Source organism: Anomaloglossus baeobatrachus, chromosome 4 (assembly GCF_048569485.1).
Source record: "Anomaloglossus baeobatrachus isolate aAnoBae1 chromosome 4, aAnoBae1.hap1, whole genome shotgun sequence".
Lineage (NCBI taxonomy): Eukaryota > Metazoa > Chordata > Amphibia > Anura > Aromobatidae > Anomaloglossus > Anomaloglossus baeobatrachus.
This window is the reverse complement of record NC_134356.1, coordinates 418297099-418314522: the sequence shown is the minus strand read 5'-3', so window position 1 is coordinate 418314522 and position 17424 is coordinate 418297099. Positions and strand designations below refer to the sequence as shown.

At 38.6% G+C, this 17424-nt stretch overlaps 1 protein-coding gene across 3 annotated transcripts in view; it reads right to left on the bottom strand.

Annotated features, from left to right (window-relative positions):
• Positions 1-606: 606 nt before the first annotated feature.
• CCDC136 (coiled-coil domain containing 136) overlaps positions 607-17424 on the bottom strand; it is a 106281-nt gene continuing 89463 nt past the window's right edge. For all 3 annotated transcript variants that reach the window (XM_075345377.1, XM_075345379.1, XM_075345380.1), the window contains exon 10: positions 607-16064. The gene's annotated coding sequence lies outside the window, so the exon portion shown is untranslated. The remainder of the gene's footprint in view (positions 16065-17424) is intronic.

Genomic DNA, 17424 nt, shown 5'->3' with positions numbered 1-17424 from the left:
TCTCCACTAGCACCTAGTGTGGTACTGCTGCGCTTAGGATTATTGAGAGACAGAGCGCACAAAAGCGTTTAAGAACTTTTCTTGCGAGTTACTTCAAATACAGTTTTTTTACAGGTCATTGTCCTTCCATTCTTCACTCTAAGATAGACCAGCTCTTTCGCATGGGTATTAAGCACTTCCTTATTATAAATCACAGAAGCCGCCACAAAATCAGGAGATATTTGTTTGTAATTCACACTAATTAGTCATACGAGTCCAGGTGGAACACTATGACTGCTCATCTTTAGCACTGCGTTGCTACTTCTCAGGATTGCTCATTGAGCTGTTGCCCTTGTGCCAGGGTCCCTCAGCTGGGTGGTGTTATCACTCTCAAGGTTCCCATTCTACACTAGAAAACACTGTCTCCACACTGTTCACACTGTTGTGCCAGTGTCCCTCAACTGGACTGCCTTATCACTCTCAAGGTCCTCCTTCTATGTTGGTCTCTTATATTAGCTAGCTAGTGTGTAGAGTCATTACATAATGTTAATAATGCTAATAAATACATTCATGTCTTCTCATGGAATATTACAAGTACACATAACAAACCAGCAGTAGACATTGTCATACAGGAATTAAATATGACTTTATTGGCATGTTAATTATACGAACAGTTTCTAACATTATCATTAAAAAAGCTATTGATAAAGCAGAATGATGTTACAACTTTTTCAAGTTACAGAATTAGCAGAAGATGTCAAAAAGGCCTAGCTTGTCACCAAGAGCTCCAAGACAACAGCCAGACTTCACCGTGCAATGGACTGAAAAAGTATGGTGGCGGGAAATAATGCAAATGCTGTGGTGCACCCCTGAATAGCCAGTGTTACCCACTAAACAAGATTCATGCACAGATATTTTTCTTTGACTATAGGTATAACTCATGTTCGGATAATAAAAAGAAAAAGAACAAATATCTTATTATTGAACTGCCCTGTAAATAGAATTTCAGTTATAGTTGAAAGCCAGGGCTCATGCATACGACTTGTACCGATAGAAGTCTATATATCGTTCCTTCATTTGCCCCTAATTTCACTTGGAGGCATGCACATCTTCATTTATCTTAAATACTATATTACAGGGGTTTCTCCCCTATGAATATTACCCAAAACCATAGGTATTCAAGGCACCAGACGCCTTCCTCAAAAAGTTTCTTTATTACTCACAACATGCAAAAATCAAAATGCAACAATTTGGTCCCAAATAGTCATATATGGTGAAAAGAACACTATATATGGCATGAAAAAGGACGTTTGTGTCCAAAACATTGCGTCTTAAGTTTTTTATGCTGTAATTACGACATTTTTTGAGGGAGACATCTGGTGCCTGGTAGCAATTGTTTTGAGTTATTTAGCAATGTGAGGGGTGTTGCACCTAGACACCAGGGACCAAAGAGAATGGTGCACTGTATTTGATCACTTGGCCAGTTCTGAACATTGCTGGTAGAGTAAAATGTATCTGTAATTTGGTTGGAGACACCATACAGACACACGTAGGGTGCCGATGGCTTTTTAGTATTTCACTGCCGTGACTCCTTACGCTCCATGAGACCTCGGGAAACATTTTCAGCAGATTGGCGAATTTTCTAAAATAGGCATAAGACAAGTATGTAGATAGCTGTAGATGCAAAAAGAAATAGAGTTCCAATGATAAGAAATTAATGCACATGGAAGGTAGTCTGGGATGTTGAGAGGGACAGTGACAGGTAGGAGCCTCTTTGTCATATTTGGCTTATTTTGCGTAATGCATAAACAAGTTACCAAAACGATTACAATGCCGCAAGCCCCAAAAAAGCATAGCTTATTTTAACATCGAAATTTGCTCAAAATGCTTACAAACCTCAATAGGCAAGTCCAGTTTTTCAGAAATGACTGGAGATCTCCAAAACACTGAATACTTTTCATAAATATATATATATATATGAAATCTCTCCAAAAGGTAGCATTCACAAACTCATTTTTTTAAAGCTTATGAAAAATTGTTTAATTAGCTTAGTCGCATATAAAAAGAAATAAAGGAAAGTGCTTGTGTTTTATAGCAGCACTGGGTATATTGTTTCATCCCTTTTAAAAGAGGAGCATTTTCATAGTGGAACCCCCCTGACTAGCACCAGTAATTTTATGACTCGTGTTAAAATATATATATGGCTGCAAATCGAAACATCTTATATAATAAGATGACGTTTTTTCCATTAATCCATCAATGTGGCAAATCTTGAAAGTTGTTTGGTAAAATGCACTAGAAGTACTGTAATAAGACATAATAATAAGTATGAGAAAAAAGAATCTTCACGTCTATGGTAAATGATGGTGCCATGATTACAGGTATTTGGAAAACCTATTTATTTTCAAACATATTATTTTGGAAATTCAGGTTAACTAAGGAAGAATTCCTCATTTAGGGCCATCGGCTGTTAGACAGGGTGCAGAGTTTTCTAAGTCTATTAGACCAGGTATATACACAATGAATAAACTAGAACTCTGTGGTGTCTTCTTTAGGCTGCGGCTACACGAAGATATGTAACAAAGCAATTTACATGGCAAGATAATCGTGAATGTAAACGCTGCTAAAAATGCTCGCTTAATGATTATCTTGCCTTGTAAACAGGCTGCCGATCACCCGATGAATGACTAAAATGCTCATTTATCTGGGGATGTAATTTTTTATGCATCACAAAAGATCATTGTTCTCGACAGCACATTGTCCTGTGCATATAGGACTCACACTACTGAGAACCACGGCAGCCTATGCACACTGAGTGCTCTAATGTGGATCGCACAGTGCACATCGTTTGCTTTTGTCTGTCTGTGTAAACAGGTAGTCAAACAATCGCCAATCAGTAAAAATTTGCAGATTGGCGGCTGTTTCATGTTGCCGGTCGGTCCATGTTAACAGACAGTCATGCAACCAAAAACATTAGTGCAACTTTTTGTCTCACAATTATTTTAGGTGTGCAATATTGCCATAAAAACTGCTAAGCCACAGAAAAGTTGCATACAAGTCACATGCAACTTGTGTTGAAGCATATAGCAAGTCACTCGCATGTACCTGTCGACAGAAAATCCAACACATTGGAAACATTTGTAACAGTATCGTGGCAGGTCAGAGGTTGCAATGCAACCCCTATATGAAATCATTAGATGGGATTTCTATGTTGTGTACGTCACCATGTTGTCCTAGCTCTACCCTGCAGTGGAGCTAAAGAACTGTAGCTTCTACAGGTGTCTTAGCGGGCCACAAGAAAAATTAGTAGTTCTTTTCAGCTTACCGTGATACTGTCTGATATCAGTCCTCATAATGGTACACGGACAAAAACCGTAACGGCAATCATAGGGAAAACTGACATGTAGAAAGGGAAATCTGAAATCCAGCATCAAAACACAGAAACAATTACATTAAAAATTCGTATATTGAAAAACAGTTAAAAAAGACATATTGTCATAAAATAGGGGTACATGTGACCCAAAAAGCTAACACGTTTTGGACTCTAAACTAGTCCTACTTTAGAGTCCTGTAATTTATTTATTTTTCTATTTTTTGGTGCTGGATTTCATATTTCCCTTTCTACATATGTTAGAGGGCCCTTTTAACAAAAAGTGATTGTCCAACATGGTTAACCTCTATAACCAACCACCTATTCGAAAAAAATTATAAAATACAGTAATTTACTGCACTGAATTTTATAATCTTATTATAATTTAGTTAGAACAGATGTCTCCACTCTAATTTCTAATTTTTCATTAACTACATTGTTGCCTGCTACTAGATCAGCTAATTCTCCGCTAATTAGGACTGGAGTATGAGCCCAAGGGTTAGATGCCTGAGGTTCACTGTAGACTGTAGACATTGCAGTTTTAATTTATACAGTATTCTGCACACTTCTTACTATATGTAGCATGCCATAACGCATGCAAAATAACTGGATCAGATATCTGGAGTATATATGTATTCTGCATATGCAAGCAACCATAATATTCGGGTTTGATATGAGAACTATATAGTATGGCCTGTGAATATAAAAGGTAAGTTAGTACTAAACTTGAGGGTTGTGTTTTCTTAGACCATATACAACAAAGTTAGATTACTATATCATCTATAGAAGAGATTATAAGTATGACAGCAATATCACAATGTTACTAGGGTAGGCATATATAACAAGTCGAATGAACAAGGACGCAACTGTTAATCCACTCTCTGATTTGTTATTTGTGAAATTAATTTGAACTTGCAGCATTCTGCAAGTAAAATAAGGAGATGATGAATAACTATTTTGGTTTAGTTATATTGTACTAATCACCAGAGTGAGCTTTCCTTTACATTAATGACTATACTATATTGACAGCTGTTGATCACCTATTGATGCATGATAAATCTGGCCCACAAAGGCTATGTTCACACGGAGCTTTTTTGGTAAGTTTTTTTTCTGACCAAAACCTGATCTTGTGGCAGGAAATCTCTTTTGAGTCATCTGCATTTTTGGTGCATTTTTTAGTGGCGTTTTTGGTGTTTTTTTCTACAAAACTTGTTGTATCAATGAAAAAACATTGCAAAAACACTGCAAAGAATTGACATGCTCATTCTTTGAAATCTGAAGCAAAAACGCTAGTATTTGATAAAACAGCGTCTACTCAAAAATATGTGTTCCAAAGTGTGCACAGTACCAACATTCCAAGCTGTACTATTGAAAAATGAGATTTTTGGCAAAAAAAAAACCAGTTAGGAAAAAATCTGCAGGTGTTTACGTGTGTGTGCGCATGAGATTTCACAAATCTCAGACTTTGCTGAGACTGTAAAAAGCAGCTTCCTATTAGCATGGATTTGCAGGGAATACTTATATTAAGGTGAGCTGATTGTTCAGTTTAAAGCGATGCTTAAAACTGTGGCTACTGGAAATTAACCAGATTGTCTGGGATAGTGCATTAAAGAGAACTGATGCAGCACTAGAAAAGTCTTGGAGTTGGCAGTAGCAGTGGATTATAAAGAATGTTATTCTTAGATCATTAGCATAATGAAGAGCACGGTTCTATGTTACAGGGTGATGAGGGAGGAGATTTAGGGTGGTGCAGAATTGGGGAGTGATTTTTGTATGAGTGATAAGTTTATATTTTATTGTATAGCAGGTGGGCAACCAGTGCAATGACTGGAACAGTGTGGAGTCATCAGTGTAGTGGATAGACAGAAATATGACCTTTGCAGCTCCATTCAGCATAGTTTGGAGAGGATAAAGTTTAATATAAGGAAGACAAATTAGTATTGAGTTACAGTTGTCCAGACAAGAATGAATAAGGGCAATAGTAAGTGTTTTTGCAGTGTCAAAAATAAGAAGCGTTTGAATTCTGGAGATGTTTTTGAGATGCAGGTGGACTGGGAAAGTTTTGAGTCAAATATAATTTCAAGACAGCGGGTATGCTACCTGGGAGTTATGGTTCAGCCATACACAGAAATGGCAATATCAGGTTGAGGTAGTCTAATAGATGGAGGAAACACAAGTTCAGTTTTTGAAAGATTTGGTTTCAGATTGATAGAGGATATGATGTTAGAAACAGCAAACAGTCACTGGCATGTTGTAGTAGTGGGGGAGGATTTCAGGAGAACATGTGTTTAAGTGGGTGTCATCAGCATAGAAAATTGGTACAGTAAACCAAATTTATTGAGAGTTTGTTTGCTAGGGGCTATGTAGAGAGAAAAGAGGAGAGGACCGAGGACTGACCCTGAGGAAACCTACCACTAAGGAGAAGAGGATAGGTACAAGAGAAAATCATATACTGAAGGTGCAGTAAGAGAGGTAGGGGGAAAATGAAGAGAGACTGATAGCTTAGTCAGGAGAAGCTGGTGTTCAAGGAGAATCAGAAGGGTGTAGTGATCATTGGATTTAGCTATAGTAGATTGTCAGAGACTTTAGTAAGAACTGTTTCTGTAGAATGTAAAAGCGGAAACCAGATTGTAAAGAGTCATGAAGAGGAGGAAAGGCATTTAAGGAGTTTAGATGGGAGATTAGAGACAAGTCTGTAGTTAGCAGAGCAGTTCTGCTTGCGGTATGGTTATTTTAGTAAAAGGGTTATTATGACTGCATGTTTAAAGGAGGAAGGAAAGGTACTGGAAGAAAGAGAGAGGTTGGATAGTTTAGTTAAGTACGTAGTGACAAGCAAACAGAGGCAGTGAAGGAGGTGTATAGGAATAGGATCGCTGGTGCAGGTTGTAGGGTGAAGAGAAGCAAAAAGTCTGGTAACTACTTCTTCCATGACTAGTTCAAGGAACTTGATGAAGATTTGCTGTTGGATATGGTTATTTTTTCTTTTTAAGATTGTTGAATAATGAAGTGATGAGGGTTGAGGATTGTGTGGAGAGGTGAAGGGCAGAGTTATATATTTTAAGCATAATTTTCTAATGGATAAAATCTTTGGGCGAAAGGGATTTTCTCCGCAGACATTCTGCACACTTAGAGCACTGCTGGCGAAAATGTCTTTGCAGCATGTGTCAGTGTTGCTGCCATCTATGTTTGGGTGTTATGTGTGTAGAGAGTGTGGCTTCATGGACGTGACTTTACAATGTCTTATAATGTTTACATACTAAGTCAAGACAAGAGAAGAAGGAGATTGGAGCCAACGATGACTGGAAGTATTCCATAAGCCACTGGGTATTGATGTCATGCAGATTTCTGTATTTGTGGTATGTAGTGGTGTCCTGAGTGTTGCGACAAATATTGACTGAGAAGCATAGAAGATTGAAGGTTCTCGTCAGAGTGACAGAAGGGAGTTAGTAAAGTCATCTACTGAGCAAAAATGGAAGACAATGTCCAGTATATTCCCGTCGTCATGTATAAGAAAGTTACTATGTGTGATAGGTCTACAGAGGACGTTAGTGATAGCAGACAAATGGCAGATGGGGAGAGTGGATTATCAATGGTGATATTAAAGTCCCCCATGATGAGAATGGGAATGTCACAGGATAGAAAGTACAGAAGCCAGATTACAAAGTGATCCAGAAAACAGAAGGATTGGTTGGTGGGTGGTACAAAACTGCAGATAAAACGGGTGGAAAAGTCTAATGATCTGAAAACAAATGAACATGAATGACTGTACTACATTTGAAAAGCACATTTTGATTGAATAAGTCACCTCCAACTTGTGTTGTTTTTAGGTTTGGGGGTGTGAGAAAAATGTAGCCCACCATATGACAGAGCAATACCGATGGTAGTTTCTGAATGTTGAATCCAGATTTGAGAGAAAGCCAGATGGTTAAGAGAATTTGAAAGGAAAACGTTATGAATGTACGGTAAGTTTGTTACACATTGACTGAGAGTTACAGAGGGCACAGTGAAAGGAGACAAGAGAAGGCATGAACTTAATAATGAAATTAACAGGATTTCTGTGTTCAGCAGCAGTGAGTAAATTGCTCAGTGATTTGTGAGCGAGTCTCCTGTGTTTATATAGTGGGAGTGGATGGTTTTGAGTGTCATAAGAATGTGGGAAGAGCATTGAAGCTGTACATAGGAGGGTGGAGGAGAGAGGAACTGATATGAATAAGATGAACTCAAAATGTGAATGGCTGGTAAAATAGGACAAAAGCAGTAGCTGTAAACATACTGTAGATGAAGCAAATAGATAGAGAAAAAGTATTTTGCGGCTCAAATGAACTAGAAATACATTTAGGAACGTTTCATAGCGTGCCTGTCTCCTGCCCTGTCTATGTGCCATGTTTAACTGCTGCTAAAAAGAGAAATAGCGCTTATGAGTAGTACCTGCGGGTCTAATATTAAGTTTAGAGGTATAAGGGTTTGCTCACCTGGTGAGGTTGTGCGCCCTCGCACAACCCCGGTGTTAGTTGTATAGATCCTCCGATCTTATCTGGATTGGGAGTTTGAAGCCTTGGTATCGATCCTATTAGATCGTGATCTTTGTTGGAGATGTCCGGATACAGGACCGCTGGTTTTCTCCTAGGATCCCCGGCACTCTGGGTTCTGGAGTGTTGCAGCGATCCACCGTTCTCCAGCTATGGGTTTCACTTCTAAATGGAGTGCCTATGTCTTGCTGCAGCTCTGACCGAATCCCTCAGAAGGGAGTGTGCATATAGTGGGTAATTAGATTATCGGTCTGGCGAGCGCTGACAATGCACAGGTTCCATAAAGGTTAGAGTTGCTTTATTATTAAAATATTTCAGAATGCTCCTGTTATTCAGATACAACGCGTTTCAGCATGCTGAAACGCGTTGTATCTGAATTACCCACTATATGTTTAACTGCTGGGCACCATTGTCCCTAAGTGCTCCACTTTACATCTGCACCAATAAGACCTGTCATGTTGTTTTCAGCACTTAAACCACCACCATGGCATAATAGATGACCTGAAAAAGTTTCCAAACTGGCTCGTGTATGTTTATTCAGATGCCACAAAAAAAAAAAAACACTAAACGTAATTTATGCAAATTACTGGGCAAGGGTTATCAAGACATTGCAGCTTGTGTTCTGGTGTTTAACCCCTTCCTATCTGTCTTGCCTAAAATCTGCTGCCAGAAGTACACTACCAGTTTTCACTCCTGGCATCCATAGTGCAGTAAGGGGTACTCTGTACAGCAGGAGTCCCCTACTGACAGTTCGAACACACACTCAGTAAAGTGATGAAGCTGCAGAATTTGCTGCAATGTGATCGTATTGGAAGTGTAATACTATGGTGCATGTGCAAGATTTTGAAGGAGACAAGTAATAATATAGGGGATGGGAATCAGGGTTGACTTTGGACAGAAGACCAGCTCATTCATTCTTACTGCCAGTGACAATGCTTACAACTTGTTTCTTCTCTTGATAAGGATAACACTGTTGTAGTGCTAATTTCTAAACTATACTTCAGCTTTGACAGTAAGCTGCATAATAAATGCTCCATGTGCTGCCATCTGTGTAATATACCATTACAATTGATATAATAATTATACTACTGCAGAACACAGGGTCGATGTTTGCCTTTGACTAAACTTTTCTTCACAGCTTCACATTGCTAAACCAAGTGACAGAAAAATTGTCTATAGAAATAAGAAGCAAGCAGTTTTGATATTTTTCCCAAAATTTGGACATTTTGAATTTAGAAAAAAATTATATATATATTTGTTTATAGCTGGTGTAAAGCTTTAAATTATATGGGCCAAATTCATGTTTGCATTTACGCCTGTTTTATTGTCTAGTTTTTGGTGTTGTTCAACTTTTTCTAATTGTACCAAATTCATCTTTCCATTTGTGACTTTTTGAATTCTATTGTAAAGATACTGTTGTCCCCTACTAGAGTGATTATATGTATTTCAAAGGGGTAACATCTCGCTTTTTGGAGAGTGACATGCCTGACAAACCAGCGTAAGGAGACTTATAGGCAATGCTCCTCTAGGAAAATAAATCTGCAATTGCCTCCTCAGAGAGGAAGAGGACTTAAAGTGTAGTGCCCTCTAGAGACCTCTAGAGACCTTACCCCTTAAACCCCAGTCAGAGGAAAACACCCTGAAACAGGTGCCTGAAAATAGAGATTCTGCTTTGGCTTTTTTCCTAAATCATATGGTAGGCTCATTAAAGTGTCACTATTGACTTTTTAGGATTGCTACTTCCAATAGGTAACAGTAGAGTTCAAGTCTTCTTCCTCACTGAAGAGTAAATTTACATAATTATGTATGCCAGGAATTTTTGCAACTTTTTGCTCTAAAATTTGAAAAACATGTTAAAGACAGAACAAAAAACAGTTTTGACTTTGTGGAAAATTCATAAACTATGTTCACCATTTTAATGAGTTTAGTAATACAAGGGAGTGTAAGGATCAATCTGTTGGGCTGCTGGTCAAAAAGGATATCTAATGATAGTGAAGAAAAAGAGCAGATGTATTAATCTATGCGTTTCAGAGTTAATCAAAACTCCTTCCTCAGGAAAAAACAACCTACAATTAATTATGGTTTTTATCCTGAGGAAGTAGTTTGTTCAACTCTGAAACATGTAGATTAATAAAACTGTTCTTTTTCATCACTATCATCTCCACTGGATATTCTTTTTGACCAGCGGGGCAGAAGATGTAATGGTTTACTCCCCTCTATTACTGCATTTACTGCTGGATTAATTCCAGAAGCTTCTATCTACAGTATACCCACATAGGAGTTGGGCCTGACACAATCCAACCAGGGTAGCAACACTATATTGCCTATAACATATGGTACCCAGGTGATGCCCTATCGTGCATTCTTTGTCCTTTTTTAACTACTTTGATGACTTTTGCAAGATAAACGTCAGCAGACACCACAAGATAAAAAGAAAAAAATGCAATTTAAAAAATGCAAAGGACGATTTCTCTGTGCCTTTCCTGCAATGTGGGGACATGCTTCAAGTAAGTTGAAACACCTGAGTGTATGTTCACACATTGTGAATTTGCTGTGGATTTGAAGTTCAAACTTGCGTGTAAAAAAAAAATCTGAACTCCTCTACATGTTGCGTAACATTTAAGCACAGAAATTGAGATTTGGTGGGGATTTTCAAATTAGCAGTAGGTTAATTGGTTGTGTAAAATCATTGCTTATTTCACACTTTGCGATGAAAATACGGTAAGAGAAAAATCTGCTGTGTGTGACAATGCACTTACAGATGAAGTAATGTCACGTGCTATGAAGGTATAAAAAGTGTCAACTAATTGTGACTTTTACTCCATAATGAATCCAATGAAAGATTGATGTTGTATTGCTATATTTCATTATGTGGTTTTGCACATTTCACACATCAAACACCTTTAAAGGCCCAATTGTTGTGCAACGAGAAGTTGCAGAAGAATTTGACCATTTTATAGGTGGAGCATGATCCACAGATTAATTTATAAAGAAGTAAATCTGCTCTGCTGGTTTCCATTTGCCTCCTCGACCCCACGTACTCATCTGTTATCCATACTTTTCATTGGAAACAGGTACAGGACGCAGGAGAGATGAAACATTTAATTGGGTCTTTGTCCTAAATACATGGTTTAGTAGTTAAGTTTGGAAATATTTAACTAAAATCTTTTATCCTTAGCAACAGTGAAATTAAAAAAAATCTGGACCATTATATTTTCATCACTGTTGTGTTAAGTCTATGTGATATAATGGTCAGTACAGAAAGTGAATGTTAAAATGAATAAAGAAACGACTTACTGTAATCTGGGTATCTGCATTGTATACCCAATGAAATCTAACAATATATTGGAAGCACTAATTATGGCTTTTTTCACCAATTATGTAGTCATGTATAAATATGAGAAAATACAAGGTGCACAAAAGCTGCAATCTTCATAAATGTTACCTTTCTATCAGTATCAAAAGTATCATCAATTGCTAAAGTTTATAAAAATTGTGTGCAGACTTCATACCAACCCTGTCATTCTAATGGCCAATTGCACATGGATTGCCAGCCTAGTGTAGATATCAAATATACACTTTTCACAGTCAATATTCCCTCTAGGATGAGCATCCTAGAATGGGAAGAGTTAACAGTCTCTTCCCTATGTATCATTAATTAAATGTTCTTTCATAGTATATAAAGCTTTAAGATTAGGCTTACACTAAACAAACAGAACTGTTACATGTCCAAATCACAGGTATTACCAACCGCAAAACACAAAGACACACAATGCTAAACTCCTCTTGGGTCTAAAAATGTACTAGTTGACGTTAGTCACTATGATGGTGAAATGTAAAGGTGATATCCAGACCCTCTCACTTTTAAATGAAGAAGTTAAAAGAGATACTGAGATGACATCCATTGACCACTTGGCAGGTAACGTGCACCGGTCCTTTTATAGAATAGACCTCTTCATTTTTTTAAAGGTGATGTATGATAAAGACGACCCTTTTTCTAATATTTAGGTGGTAACTATAATTTGCCTTCTGGAACCCCCACCCTCAGAATTTTCCCTGCAGCATGTGCCACATAGGCAATGTAGTATACTATTGCATCAATTCATATGAATAAGTGACCACTGTTGTGTATACAGAAGAACATAGAAAGGATTAAAGTGGCCTTCCTATTATATTGCCTAGTGTTGCCACCTACAACTAAAGGATCAGACAAATGTCCTAGTTTGCAAACAATGCAAATCCTTTATACAGGAAGATCTTGCACTAATTCCACCATCTAATATCAAAGGGGATGAAATCATCTGCATATGATGAAAATATAGTTTGTACACCATTTGGAGGTCAAGTAACATGTCCAGTAGTGATGATCAAATTAATTGAATGCAAATTGAGTTGAATTTTATAAAATTTGCGGTGCACTGAAAAAGAGAGTAACAATATGTAAATAATTGTGGAGAAAGAGATAGGAGAAGCACTAGCAGCAGCAGTGCTAGACAAAATATCATACATTGTCCTTCTGAATTTAAATTACATATTCTTTTTCGTAATTCTTAATGCACTAGAAAACAAAAGCAAGATGGCACAATAATTTCAACAGAAAAAAATGTTACTGTTTTCTGCCGCATTTGGCTTTCTGTACACATACCTACCAACCTAGCATTTATGTGCTTTTTGGTATAGGTGGAATAATTGGGATTGTTGGCAAAAGTTAATTATCATATATTGCACAAAATATATGATAAAAGAAAAAGCGACATTGGCAATGGATCGGGTTGTGTAAAAGAAAAAAAAATACAGTGTTCAAGAATGTTAGAGCTGCTGGCAGAAGTACTACTGATACCAGTGGTTCAGATTGACGTACTACCAAATAAAGGCCACAACTCCCTTGCCTCCACTCCAATAAGCGTATTAGTGATGAGGAATCGGAGGGATTATGGCACATCATTTGTCACCACAGAAAGATGTTACCTCTAAGAGAGATACCGTCAGTTGAGTCAGTGTTCTGTATAGAACAGTCTGCCCAATCATAACTAGTAAAGCGGAATAATTTTTGGACTGTGTTATTAATTGTTTTTTGATTACTATTGCATCACCTTCAGTTTCTATGGTAAGGACACTTTGACATTACAAAGGCTGTGTCTTCATTGAAGAGATTAAAGGGAATTGTATACATTTCTAGGGGACCTCAGAGTATTATACACATATTTTCAGGGCAATTGGAGTACCTGCAATTTGAGGAGCATTTACTGTATTTGCTGTAAGTCAATTTTTTTTAAACAAAATGTGCTGGACTTGGTGAATTTGAATTCCAAAAGATTTGATCATCTCTACTGTCCATCATAGTGTAAAACAGTCATACAAATTAGCTTTGGCTAACAAATGGGGAGACCCCTTCTATGGCCCAAAAGTGCCTATGGGCAAGAATAATCCTCATGAAAAACCTTTAAATTGAAGATATACTACAATTTACAAATATGTTATATTTAACATAATATCCAATATTTACAATTTTAGTACAATTTTTTGTTTCCAACACACTGGTACTAAAGGGTGCTTTACACGCTGTGACATCGCTAACGATATATCGTCGGGGTCACGGTGTTTGTGACGCACATCCGACATCGTTAGCAACATCGCAGCGTGTGACAGCTAGGAGCGACGATCAACGATCGCAAAAGCGTTGATCGTTGACACGTCGTTCCTTTTCATAATATCGTTGGGGGTGCATGCCGCTAGTTGCTCGTCATTCCTGCAGCATCACACATCGCTATGTGTGAGACCGCAGGAACGACGAACATCTCCTTACTTGCATCCACCGGCAATGAGGAAGGAAGGAAGTGGGCGAGATATTCCACCCGCTCATCTCCGCCCCTCCAATTCTATTGGACAGCTACCATGTGACGTCGCTGTGACGCCGCACAAACCGCCCCCTAAGGCTATGTGCGCACGTTGCGTCGGTGTACCTGCAGTTTATTCTGCACGTTTTCCTTCCCTTGGTTTTTGACCAAATGGCTTCTGACCATTTTTTAGCGCTAAAAACGCATGCGTTTTTACCGCGTTTTTAGTGCGTTTTTAGCGCTTTTTACCTGCGTTTTCACCTGCGTTTCTGCAGATGCGTTTTTGAGATCAAGACACTGAGAAATAAAGTTGAATTAGTCAAAAAGAATGAAAAAAGAGAAAAAAAGTATAAAATTAACTTTTAATAAAATTATATGGGAAATGATCAATTTTATTGTAATAATATTGGTTATGCACATTTTAACAGAAAAATAGCTAAAGTTTATTATTTTTTAACATTTACAATTTCGGTTATTGTGTGTGTGTAAAGGAACATTAGAACCCATTTATTTTTCCCCAGAAAAGCATGCGTTTTTGGAGCCAAAAACGCAGTTGAAAAGCAGGTAAAAAGCATGAAAAACGCAGGAATTGTGATTTTGGTTGCTTTTTGCCATTTCTCATTGACTCCAATGTTAAGGAAACGCTGCAGAAATGGCAAAAACAACTGACATGCTGCTTCTTTTTCAGCATGGTTTTTGACCACAAATATGCAAATTAAACGCTGCAGAAAAAAAAGCAAAGTGCAGACAGGATTTCTGCTTTTCCCATAGACTTTGCTGGAAATCAAAAATGCATGCGTTTTTGCACAAAAACGCTGCTGCCAAAAACGCTGCAGAAACGCGGTAAAAAACGCAACGTGCGAACATAGCCTTAGAAAGGAGGCGGTTCGCTGGCCACAGCGACGTCGCAGGGAAAGTAAGTCCGTGTGACGGGTGTAAGCGATGTTGTGCGCCACGGGCAGCGATTGGCCCGTGACGCACAACCAACGGGGGCGGGTACGCTCGCTAGCGATATCGCTAGCGATATCGCAGCGTGTAAAGTGCCCTTAAGACTGTCCATATAGTATGGATTGTGGAGATTGATAATGCTCAAAGAAGTCAGAAAAGCAGAATTTTTTTGCTCTAAAAAGGGGACAATTGGCAACTACCTCACAGGGGCTTGTTACTCTTCTTCTGGATCAACACCATATGTATTTTTTCAATTCTACTATGCAACATAGAAATATAACAGTCAGAACAATCATTAGCTTAAAAGTACCTTTCCAGTTGTTTTGTTCGCAAAACAATAAAGTGTTAAATGGCTTCTCTGCTATGTATATTTTATAGCTATATACAGTATAAGCAGTAATGACACATAATGTGATTTAGCACTGTAGGATAAAAAACTGGTTCTAAAAAGTGTAGGGTTAAATACCGTATGCTATAAAAGTAGCTTCATTTAAAACGATAGTCTTGCCAAAGACAGCAAAAGCGTAGCACCCATATAACACAAACAATGCTGATTAATAAAACGGTCACCCATAAAACGCTTGTGCCACCCCCTAACCAAAGACGATGTAATATCATTGAAAGCATTGCATTTCTACCACCGAATGCATGATCAGGACATTAAATAAAACCTAAGTCTATATGGTAAAATGTGCCAGAGCTTTGCACCATTGAGTAAGCACCTAAGGAACACAGAGCCTGTTGCTACTGCTAAAAGTATTTATGCACATAGATAGGCTCCTCAAAATCTAGGCTAATAAACAAAGCTGTATAACTACTCACAAAAGTGTTCATGTAATGTCAGTGGGACACGAAGGTTTACAACTCCAAAAAAGAGAATATCTAAAATCCTAAACTCTACTTCATAAATATGTTAGCTCAGGTTGCAGCACAATCGCCATATGAATGAGTCGTGCAGAATGTGTAACGTAGTCTTAGACATTGCTGGACTCTATGCGTAATTCGTCATGCTGAGTTGAATGAAGAGCGTTGTGATTGATGCGCACATTACGGTAAGCATTGGTCAGAAACGTTCACCTCGTTCACTGGCCAACTTCACAATATGTAGACAGAATGCACTACGTACAAAATATTGTATGTTGTGTAGAATCACCAGGAACTGTGCTACGTTCATACTTATGTCTCATGTGACTTGTGCGGATAGCATGTTGTGCCTCATTGTGGTGATGTTAGTTTGCGTATATCTATGGCATCATGTAGATATGGTGCACTGCGTCATGTAGATATTCTGTGCTGTGTTGCTGCAGTCCGCAATCAGTCAGGGCCTCTCCTCAAACTCGGACACAGTAATGCCACGGCTGCCGCCACTGCCAGGAGGAGGAGTGGATTCCAAAAAGAACCCTGGGAAAAGGAGAAAGAATGGGACAGTGAAAACAGTTTCAAGCGAAAAGTAACTGATGTTTTCTATTTCCTTCCATTCAGAAATGATTGCATATATGTGAGTTCAGGTGAATTTTCTAGTGTGAGACCATTTTAGAAGTAATAGAATAGCATTTGTATGTATAGGGTGTCATCGGCACAGTTATTTGGGTCTTAAGGCCCAGTCACACTAAACAACTTACCAGCGATCCCAACAACGATACAACCTGATAGGGATCGCTGGTAAGTTGCTAGGAGGTCGCTGGTGAGATGTCACACTAAGCAACGCTCCAGCGATCCCACCAGCAACCTGACCTGGCAGGGATCGATGGAGCATTGCTACACGGGTTGCTGGTGAGCTGTCAAACAGGCAGATCTCACCAGCAACCAGTGACCAGCCCCCAGCGCCGCGTGAAAGCGATGCTGCGCTTGGTAACTAAGGTAAATATCGGGTAACCAACCCGATATTTACCTTGGTTACCAGCGCACACCGCTTAGCGCTGGCTCCCTGCACACCTAGACACAGTACACATCGGGTTAATTACCCGATGTGTACTCTGCTACGTGTGCAGGCAGCAGGAGCCGGCTTCTGCGGATGCTGGTAACCACGGTAAACATCGGGTAACCAAGAAGCCCTTCCCTTGGTTACCCGATATTTACCTTCGTTACCAGCGTCCGCCGCTCTCAGCTGTCAGTGCCGGCTCCTGTTCTCTGCACTCCTAGCCACAGTACACATCGGGTTAATTTTCCGATGTGTACTGTGGCTACGTGTGCAGAGAGCAGCTAGTCTACAGCATGGCTCAGTTCCGGTGGCTATTAAGGGTATGTTTCTCTCTGAATTGCTGCAGTGTTTAAGAGTCAATCACACGAGGCTAGCTTCATATTGCCAGTGCCTGATTTCTGATGCCCACGGATCGGGCAGCATGTATAAGCTGTCAGGTTTTCTTTAATCAATTCAAAATGAAGCCATTTGCCCCTGTTCCCGACATGACATATTTTGTTTTTATTTTTTTTGTACATGTGGTTTAAAGAGCTTTAAAAAAAAAATCTCATTTGGATATTCAAATAGTCTTTGTGCCTATTTTATGATACATGGGGCTTCATTTTTTTTTATCACTATCACACTTTCATTTTTTTTCTGATTTCATGTGATATTGATGGGAAATTAAGGGAATTAAGTGTCTGTTTTTCCCTTTTTTATGACAACAGGAGAATGAAAAAAAACATTTAAAAATGCGCTCCCCATTCTTTAGCACAGAGTGCATTTTTTTAAAAATTGTACATGTTTATTTGTTACCTGTTACTTATTAATTTTTCATTTAGTTTATATATTGTGCTCCCC